Source organism: Dipodomys spectabilis, unplaced genomic scaffold (assembly GCF_019054845.1).
Source record: "Dipodomys spectabilis isolate Male_0828 unplaced genomic scaffold, ASM1905484v1 ptg000061l, whole genome shotgun sequence".
Classification (NCBI taxonomy): domain Eukaryota; kingdom Metazoa; phylum Chordata; class Mammalia; order Rodentia; family Heteromyidae; genus Dipodomys; species Dipodomys spectabilis.
Genome location: NW_024870738.1, coordinates 3,130,633 through 3,141,191, shown reverse-complemented (window position 1 = coordinate 3,141,191; position 10,559 = coordinate 3,130,633). Strand labels below are relative to the sequence as shown.

The window sequence follows — 10,559 nt, the reverse complement described above, 5'->3', positions numbered from 1 at the left end:
TATGACCTTGATTGTGGATCATTTGGGCAAATGCCCAAAAGTGCGATTGCTAGTTCATAGGGGAGCTCTATGTGGAGTCTTTTGAGGAACCTCCATACTACTTTCCAAAGTGGTTGAACAAGTTTACACTCCCAGCAACAATGCAGTAGGGTTCCCTTCTGGCCACATTCCCTCCAGCATCTGTTGTTATTAGAGTTCTTGATTATAGCCATTCTAACTGGGGTGAGGTGGAATCTCAATGGTTTCCCTTATTTGCAAAAACTAGAACATCTAGAAAAGGTAAAAAAGCTATGTACATATGACAATATAAGATGATGTTAAGTGAAATGAACCCCAAGATAGGGACACAAATATTTTCTTTCTTGCTTGCTATTGTTTCTAACGCATTTATAATGTACCATGTGATTTTTTTTTCTTTGTATGTTCCTCCCCCACGGTATAATCCCTGTTTTCACTGTATTTAATGTCGGGGCCCTGCATCTTGTATATACACTTCTTTAATTTGGGGAGGGGAAGGGAAAAACAAAATGTTTAAATAGGGATACAGGTTAACCCATTGTAACAATGAGATGTACAAGACACTATGTTGAAAATACTTTACAACTTGGGGGGGGGTAATTTTGGAGGTAGGAAGGGATGGTAGGGGAAAAAGAAAGGAGGAGGCAACAATGCTTGATAGGAAATGTACTCATTACCTTGCTCATGTAACTATAACCCCTCTGTACAGTATTTTTACAATAAAAATGTACAAAAAAGAGAAAATGTTGTCATAATTGTCAAGGACTTTACATAGGAATGACATAGGAATTTATTAGTCCAATTACTAATATTAACTAGTTACTGATTGAAAGCAAGCCTAGAGAAATACCACAGAATTTCAGAACTTTATAAAAATTCCTACAAGCAAGTCTAAGGTGGTTTAAAAATGTAGGCATGCAGTTGGGTGCCAGTGGCTCATGACTGTAATTCTAGCTACTCAGAAGGCTGAGATCTGAGGATAACAGTTCCAAGCCAGCCTGGGCAGGAAAGTCCGTGAGACTCTTATCTCCAATTAACTACACAGAAAAAGCTGGAAGTGGCCCTGTGGCTCAAGTGGTAGAGTGCTAACCTTGAGCACAAAGAGGCTCAGGGACAGTGCTCAGGCCCTGATTTCAAGCCCCAGGACTGGCACAAAAAAGAATGCATCCAAATATGCAAGAGGAATTTAAGGAGTGTCTCCGATAACAGCTTGCTTCCCCAAGAATTATCACCCTCCTCTGTGCAAACTTTTTTTTCTGATACCACTTGACCTTTATCTTGGTGGGAAAAAATTAAGACCTTTCTTAGGAGAGCTTAAAGGAGAATGCAAAAGACATCAAAAAGCATCTTGACAAAGTATAGTTCTAAAGTGATTAAGGGTTCTGGTTGAAATAAAATACTGTAGGTGGGTGGGTACACAGGATGGTAAAACTAGAGAAGATATGCTTGTGGAGGTGCCTTATGCCAGCCCTCAGGATAAACAAGCAGGAACAGGAAGGGCTATGGAACAAGTGGGATAAGTTTAGGGAACAGAAGTTTGCCAAGAACCTGACATATAACATCATTCCATAAGAAAATGCACAAAGTAGTAATGAATCTTAATTGATGCAAGCTTGAAATCATGATTGTTTCTCTTGCCATAACTAGTTCTAATGTGTTCTCTTAAATTTTAAGTTTTCATGTTCTTTGTTTGCCAAACTCTAAACATGGCTTAATTCCATTAAGTCAAAATGGCAGACTGGAAGCAGGCATTAAAATTCAGGAGTGAAGTGAGGAATTTGTTCTCTTTGCTGACTTACTCATGAAAATGAATTTTAAACTGAATTTAACTATTAAAGGCAACACAAAGAAAGCTGTGCAGACATGGTGGTTATAGTTATGTACAAAATACATATTTGCACATATGAATGTTTTAAACTAAAGGATGGAAAAAAATCAAGATAGGTATTATGGTAGTTGAATTATGAGTAATTTTTATATAAGTTTTTAATTACATGTTACAATATTCTTTTGAGCAATAAGTGGAATTTTAAAATTATTACTATTATTTGAACAATAAACACTTTCATTTCATGAGCTAAGGCTGGCGGATGATTTATTTACCTTTCCAAGCCCTGATCATCCTCAGAATTTTAGCTCCTTGCCTTTAGCATATAGCCATGATCAGCCACAATGGCTTGCTCTTAATGCAATGCACTTAATGCAGCTTTCTCTGCTGGAACTGCTCCTCCAAAAGACTGCTGATTTTGACATTCCCTCCTCTCCCCTTTATTGTATTCTTTTGAATTTTCTTGGACTTTTGTTTGTTTAAATTTCTCCCTAGCTGGGCACCGGTTGCTCATACCCATAATCCTAGCTACTCAAGAAGCTGAGAGCTGGGGAATCTCGGTTTGAAGCCAGTAAGGGCAGGAAAGCCCATGAGACTCTTAGCTCTAATAAACTACAAAAAAAAAAAGAGACAGAAATGGAACTGTGGCTCAAGTAGTAGAACACTAGCCTTGAGCACAAAATCTCAGGGACAGTGCCCAGGCCCAGAGTTCAAGCCCTAGGACTGCGCAACAAATAAACAAAAAACCCTTTTCTTCCTTAGGAGTCAGCTTGGCCCCTATCTTGCACAGCATGAGCAGTGCATCATGGGATTCATATCACAGTCAGTACAGTGTGCTATGGATGGGCACAATGCAATTCTTCACCAGGGTCTTGGTGGCAGAGCAGTATGTTCATTATTCGATACACTGTAGACAACATCAAGGATCCTTGTTTTACCAGTACAACACACAGAGCCCCAGGGAAAAGCTGGCCACATCCAGCCTCAGAGCATGGTACTTCTTGTTGCCTCCTCCAGCTTGGACTGTGTTGTATGCAGCAGGGGCATCCCAGTTCATACTTCTGCTTCTTGTGGTAGAGCTTTCTCTTGTCACCACCCCAAACCAGTCTTGCAGCGCTTGTGACACTTGTCCTGAGAGATACCTATTTGCTGGACACTGGCTGAATAAGGCTAGGAATTGTTTTCTTCCCTGTTGTTTCTTTTTTTTCTTTTATTGTGAAAATACTATACAGAGGGTTACAATTACATGGGCAAAATAATGAGTATATTTCTTTTTTTATTGTGAAAATACTGTACAAGGGGTTACAATTACATGGGCAGGATAATGAGTATATTTCTTATCAAGCATTGTAGACTCCTCCTTTGTTTCCTCTTCCCATCCCTTCCCATCCTCCTTCCACGTCTCCCCAATCCTCCTCCCGTGCCCCTCCCCCCCCCACCAAAGTTGTAAAGTTCGTTTTCAACATAACGACTTGTACATCTCATTGTTGCAATGGGTCCACCTGTATCCCTAGTTAAACGATTTGTTTTTTCCCCTTCCCCTCCACAAATTATACTGACATCAAATACAGTGAAAGCAGGGGTTATACCATGGGGGAGGGACATACAAAGCAACAAAGAAATAATCTTATAAATGTGTTAGAAACAATCGCATGAAAAAAAAAAAACATTTGAGTACATATCTTAGGGTTCATTTCCCTAACATCAACTTATCTGACCTTTTCTGCTTGACTCAGACATATACTAGTTATTGCAAATAAGGGAAACCATGGGACCTATGTTTCTTTGGGCCTGACTTACTTCACTTAATATAATTTTTTCCAAGTCTTTCCATTTCCTAACAAATGGGGCAATGTCATTCTGATGGACGCATAGAATTCCATTGTGTGTGTGTGTGTGTGTGTGTGTGTGTGTGTGTGTGTGTGTGTGTGTATACCACATTTTCTTGATCCACTCATCTACTGAGGGGCATCTGGGTTGGTTCTATATAATGCTGCAATAAATATAGTCGTGCTGGTAGCTTTAGTGTGGTCTTGTTTGTGAATATTTGGGTAAATGCCCAAAAGTGGGATTGCTGGGTCATAGGGGAGCTCTACTTGGAGTCTTTTGAGGAACCTCCATACTGCTTTCCAAAGTGGTTGAACAAGTTTACATTCCCACCAACAATGTAGTAAGGTTCCCTTCTGTCCACATCCCCTCCAGCACCTGTTGTTATTACAGTTCTTGATTTTAGCCATTCTGACTGGGGTGAGGTGGAATCTCAATGTTGTTTTGATTTGCATTTCTTTTATGGCTAGGGAGGTTGAGCATTTCTTCATGTGTCTATTGGCCATCCTTCTTTCCTCTTCAGAGAAGTTTCTCTTTAAGTCTTTAGCCCACTTATTTATTGGGCAGTTGTTTCTTTGAGGATTTGTTGTTGGGGGATTTAATTTTTCGAGTTCCAGGTATATTTTAGATACGAGACCCTTGTCCATTGTATGGCTAGTGAAGATCTTCTCCCAATCCGTGGGCTTTCTATTGATGTTGCTAGCTATGTCCTTTGCCATGCAGAAGCTCTGCAATTTCATGCAATCCCATTTGTCCAACCTTTCTTTGATTTATTGTGTTTCTGGGTCTCTATTAAGAAAATTTCGGCCTGGGCCAAGGAGACCCAGGGTTTCGCCTATTCCAGGCTAGGATTTTTTTTTTTTAACGAACCAATGTTAAGCAATCTTTAAAAGTTGAGGAGCAATACAAAAATTATCAATAATAAATTTAAATAATAATGATTCTTATTATTCTACTTCCTCACCAACATGTACTATTCTCCTCCCTTTTAACAGTTGGATATAGGTGGCTCATGTCTGTAATCCTAGCTACTCAAGATGCTGAGATCTGAATATCAAATTCAAAACCAGCCTTGGCAGGAAAGCCCATAAAACTCTTATCTCTAATTAACCACTACATAATTGGAAGTGGGGCTATGGCTGAAATGGTAGAGCACCAACTTTGAGCAAAAGAAATTCAGGGACAATGCCCAGACCCTGAGTTCAAGCCCTAGGACCTACCTGCACAAAAATAAAATAAAAAAAACATTCTAAGTGAGTGTGAAGTGGTACCTCACAGTGGTTTTAATTTATATTTCCTTAAGAAATAATGACCTTGAACATCTTTTCATGTGTACCATTTCTGGATCTTTGATCTTTGGTTAAGTATTTATTCAACCCTTTTGCCTGTTTTTAACTTGTACTTCTTATTATATATTTGGAAGTGAGCAGATCAGATCTCCTGACTGCTTATAAGGGCAATGAAAGAGAAAGCAGAGTCATTAAGGGTTCCTTATTAGAAATTTGTAGTTCAAGTTGCAAAAGTACGGAGTTGCCAGTAAACAGAAAAGCAAGTGTTTGACAGATGATTGGAAGCTTAGTTTAAGCATGCTAAGTTGAAGAAGCTCACTAGTTATGTTATCCAGAGTTAACCAAAGTCAGCTGTTAGATTTTTTTTTTTTTTTTGTCGGTCGTGGGGCCTGAACTCTGGGCCTGGGTGCTGTCCCTCAGCTCTTCAGCTCAAGGCTAGCGCTCTACCACTTGAGCTACAGCACCACTTCCAGTTTTCTGGTGGTTTATTGGAGATAAGAGTCTCACGGATTTTCCTGCCCGGGCTGGCTTTGAACCGTGATCCTAAAATCTCAGCCTCCTGAGTAGCTACACCGGCGCCGGTGAGAGCTGTTAGATTTATGGGCTTGGAATCCAAGAAAAAGAGAGTTATCAGTGAACCGATAGTCTAGAAGCCAGAGAACTAGATAAAATCCCCAATAGAAAGGTAGATATAGAAGGGGTAGAAAGACACTTCAAAGTCAAAGGATCAGGAAAGCAAAGAGGAACCAGCAAATGATGCTGAGATGAAATGGCCGGTGAGGTAACTCAGGGAAAGAATAACCTACTGCAAGCCACAAGAAAAAGTCTTTTCAGGAAGTAAGCCTGTCCATTGGTGCTGATGCACATAAAGATTATCCCTTACATTTAGTGACTTGGAGGGTAGAGATTGCAATATTGGTTAAGTACTTTCATTCAAAGGTAGCTGCAGAAAGGTGGAATTCACAGTCCCAATTTCTGTGGACAGAAGTTTCACAAATATGAATACACACAAGCATTACTGGAGACTTAGTGAAAATGTAGATTCAGGTTCACTAGGTCTGGGATGGAGACGTTTCTGTATCTGCTCCCAGGTGATGATGGGACTACTGGCTGGAAGTCCTCACTATAACAAGTCAAATTGACTAGTTGGACCTGCAGTTATTCCAAGTTTCTCTGCTGAATACAGATCTAACCAAGAACATACATGTCAACTTCTCAAGGCTAATTATAAAGGATTATCTATTTTTTACAGCATTACTACCATTAATAATTGACTTCAAATGGATAGCATGAGCAACAAGAAAGAAGCATAAAAAACAATTCCTTTGTATGCACTAGTAGCCCTGTGAGCTGTGTGCAGGAGGGAGAGCTATCCATACAGAAAGCAAATGTCAGGCCCATGAAACTGCCCTCACAGCTCCAGAAGCACTAGGAGACTCATTCTTTACCCAAGTGGTTTGGCTATAGCGTCTCCTGAGAAAACGTGCCATTATCTCTCCATTATCTATTTGCATAAATTGGGGCACTACAGGCTCAGAGTAATTCATGAAGATAAATGCCCAATAGAGACCTTGTCTTCAATCTCCTCTCTCAGTTCATTTGATTTTTTGGTAAATGTTTTATTGATATACAAAGTACATATCATGTAAGTCACCCATTTAAAGCCCACAATGCAACAGTGATTAGCCTATTTATAGAGCTGTGTACCCATCACCACAATAAATAATTTTTTTTCATTTTTAAATTTATTTGTTCATTTGGTACTGGAGATCAAACCCAGAACCTTTCACTGACATATTAAAATCTCAAAATGTATACATATTAGTGGGGTACCATATGATATCTCATTATACATATATATTGTGTAGTCAGGTTAAGCACACCTATCTCCTTATACATGTATCACTTTTTGAGGCAAAATCACTCAAATTCCTTCCTTTTAGTTTTATTTTTTTTAGTATATATTTTTTTATTGTAAAGATCCTGTATAGAGGGATTATAGTTACATGAGTAAGGGAATGAGTACATTTCCTATCAATTATTGTTACCTCCTCCTTTGTTTTTCCCCTACTAGATACATTATACAATCACTAGCTGTAGTCACCCCTTATTGCTAGGCCAATAGCATACTAGAACTTCTATTATCTAACTACAATTTAATACCTACTGATCAACCTTACCAACCCATTGACCACACTCAATTTTATGATATGTCTATCATTCTGCAAAGAAATCCATGGGCCCTTTACCCACTACCTCATTTTTAAACAATATAGTCCCTAAAACATGATAGATGTCCACTAAAAATGTCTAGAAACTTGCTGTCCAGCAATTTGTATAATACCAAATTGTGGTGGAGGAATGGCACAAAAAAAGTCCATCTTAAGAACGAAAACCCAACTGTAAAAATAGAAATTAACTGCATGAAAAAGATACGAAGGACCAGAGAATACATAATACTCTAGTAAATGCATAAATATCCACACAGTTCATTTAAATAGTTGAGCTGGGCTGGGGTGCCTGGGTGGCTCACGCCTGTAATCCTAGCTACTTCAAGGCTGAGATCTGAGGACTGCAATTCAAAGTCAGCTGAAGTAGTAACGTCTATGACATTCTTATCTCCAATTAACTACCAAAAAATGCCAGAAGCATTGCTGTGGCTTAAGTAGTAGAGCACTAGCCTTGAGCAAAATAGCTACGGACATCACCTGGGCCATGAGTTCAAGTCCCAGGACTGGCACACACACAGAAAAAAAAATGTTGAAGCAGACTAATATAGACTTCAGCTTTCCTCCACTGAGGTACACATGAATTCAACTGCCATGGATTAGAGCTACGTGGGACACTGATTGGACAAGTGCCTCCCTATGTTGTGATAGGAGAAGGAAACTAAAACTGGTTTTGCAGCTGTGTCTGCCATCACTCACACAGGCTAAGTGGAATCCAGCCAGATGACTCAGACTCACTGGTACTCTTGGAAATTCCTCGCTTCAGTTCACAAAGGTGTATTTGGTGAACTATGATACCATTTGGATGATTTAAAAACAGTGGCTGGTAACTATCTGTGTGTATGTTTATGTCGCTTCAAAAGGGATGACATTAAAAAAAATAGTAAAGAAGCTGGGTGCCATTGGCTCATGCCTGTCATCCTAGCTACTCAGGAGGCTGAGATCTGAGGACTGTGGTTCAAAGCCAGAAAAGTCGGTGAGACTCTTATCACCAATTAACCACCAGAAAACTGGTGCTGTGGTTCAAAGTGGTAGAGTGCTAGCCTTCAGTGAAAAAGGTCAGGGCCAGCACACAGGCTCTGGGTTTAAGCCCCATGACTGACAAAATTAGAAAAAAAAAATAGTAAAACAATTACAAATGAATGATATTTTAACTCATGAAATTAGTTCTGTGATTTGGTCATGGCTGTTTTATATATTTTTAAATGTGCCATTTTGAAAGGATTCATAACGAGTTAGATCTTACTCATATCTCACATTTTGAAAGAAAGCAAGAATATATCTAGCAAATTTAATTCTATCCTGTGACCATCCATCCGGTAAAGTACTCACAAAAATTTATCAAGGGGGTGCTGAGAAGGTGGCTTAGTGGTAGAGCGCTTGCCTTGCATGCATGAGGCCCTGGGTTTGATTCCTCAGCACTACATAGGCAAAAAGAAAAAAGCCGCAAGTGGTGCTGTGGCTCAAGTGGTAGAGTGCTAGCCTTGAGCTGAAGAGCTGAGGGACAGCGCCCAGGCCCAGAGTTCAGGCCCCATGACCGGACCCCCCAAAAAAAATCATCAAGGGATGCAAGATAGCAGAGCCATTTTAAAAAAGTTGATTATTTCCTTAGACCACATAGACAGAACATGAAGATAGAAAAGCTGTGTATTGTGTAGGAAAGGGTATTTGAAATGACATCTATATATTTATCTCCTTGGAATTCACAAAAAATGTCCCCCTATTTTTAAAGTTAATCACTTTTCAGAAACTAGATAAATCACAAAATGACACAAAAAAGGTTCCCCTGTATTGGGAGAGCTAACACCTGGCAAAGCCTAATATGCAATAGTACAGAATATTTCCTACCATGCTCGGTAACATCTCTGGCAATATACTTTCAAATAACAATGCAATGGATTGTGGGCTTTTTTGAAAGCAAGAATGTGTCTTCTAAAATCTCATTTTAGTAAATATTTTTCATTTACTATCTGATCTAAAAGAGAGGCCCAGACCTTGTAAAGACAATGGAGCACTGCCAGCTGCAGGCTTCCTGCCTGGCATTTAGAAATGTGACAGGGAATGAAAGAAGTCTCTCATCACAGGAAGTGTCCAAAGAAGAGACAGAGCTGCAATTGTATCCAACTCTTTATTTTAAAAAAGTAATACAGACAAAGGAGATTGACTCATGAAAACAACTGATGTCCGGGCCCTGCGCTGCTACTCCTAGTAACCATGGCAACCAAGGTACAGGCTATACTTGTGTTAAAGTTGGTATTGGGTTTTTTTTGGAGTATTGTTACTATTTTATTAGAAGCCACAGATGGGGAATTTCGGATTTGGTCTGTATAAGGTTTTATCATGGATAAGGATGCAAAGAGACTAGTGATGTGACATTTGGACCATTGCAATAGCCAACTAACTGGTGTCCCTGCATCTATCTTTGCTTCCTTCTTAGTCTAACTCAACATAGTAGCCAGATTTTTTTTTCCGAAAGGACATTAAAAGGTCATCACCATGAGCTCCCTAGCTTCAGTTTCTTTAAAAGAACTCAACATTAGCCAGGTGCTGTTGGCTCATGCCTGTCATCCTAGCTACTCAGGAGGCTGAGATCTGAGGAATGCAGTTTAAAGCCAGACCAGGCAGGAAAGTCCGTGAGACTCATATCTCCAATAAACCACCAGAAAGCCAGAAGTGGCTCACGTGGTAGAATTAGCCTTGAGCTGAAGAGCTCAGGGACAGAACTAGGCCCAGAGTTCAAGCAGCATCACCGACAAAAACAAAAACAAAAGAACAAAAAAAACCCAACCCACTCAACATTATTGTCAGACTAACAAGAACCCTCACGAATGCTGTGCCTTCTTTGACCTCATCTCTAACCATTCTTCCAATTGCCCATTGCACCGTAGTAGTAATGGACTCTTGCTGACACTTGACCATCTTTGACTCCTTCTTACCTTGTGGACCTTAGCACTTGCTGTTCCTGTGGGAAGAATTTTAAATTGGAATCTTTACTCAATAGCAATTTGAAAGGAAAATGATTTGTTTTTAGGAGATAGCACATAGTATATGAAATTATTATTATTATTGCCAGTCCTGGGGCTTGAACTCAGGGCCTGGGCACTGTCCCTGAGCTTCTTTTGCTTAAGGCTAGCACTCTACCACTTGAGCCACAGCGCCAACTCTGGCCTTTTCTGCTGATGTGGTACTAAGGAATTGAACCCAGGGCTTCATGCATGCTAGGCAAGCACTCTACCACTAAACCACATTCCCAGCCCCTATATAAAAGAATTATTGTCTGTACTTAGAAAATGCAATGCTGTTTCACTGACCTAGAGAAAAAAAGCCCACATTACTACTATTTGTAGTTGCAAAACTGACAACATTGAT

At 39.7% G+C, this 10,559-nt stretch overlaps 1 pseudogene; it reads right to left on the bottom strand.

Annotated features, from left to right (window-relative positions):
* Window positions 1–2,164: 2,164 nt before the first annotated feature.
* Window positions 2,165–10,109, bottom strand: LOC122108529 (annotated as a pseudogene).
* Window positions 10,110–10,559: the final 450 nt, after the last annotated feature.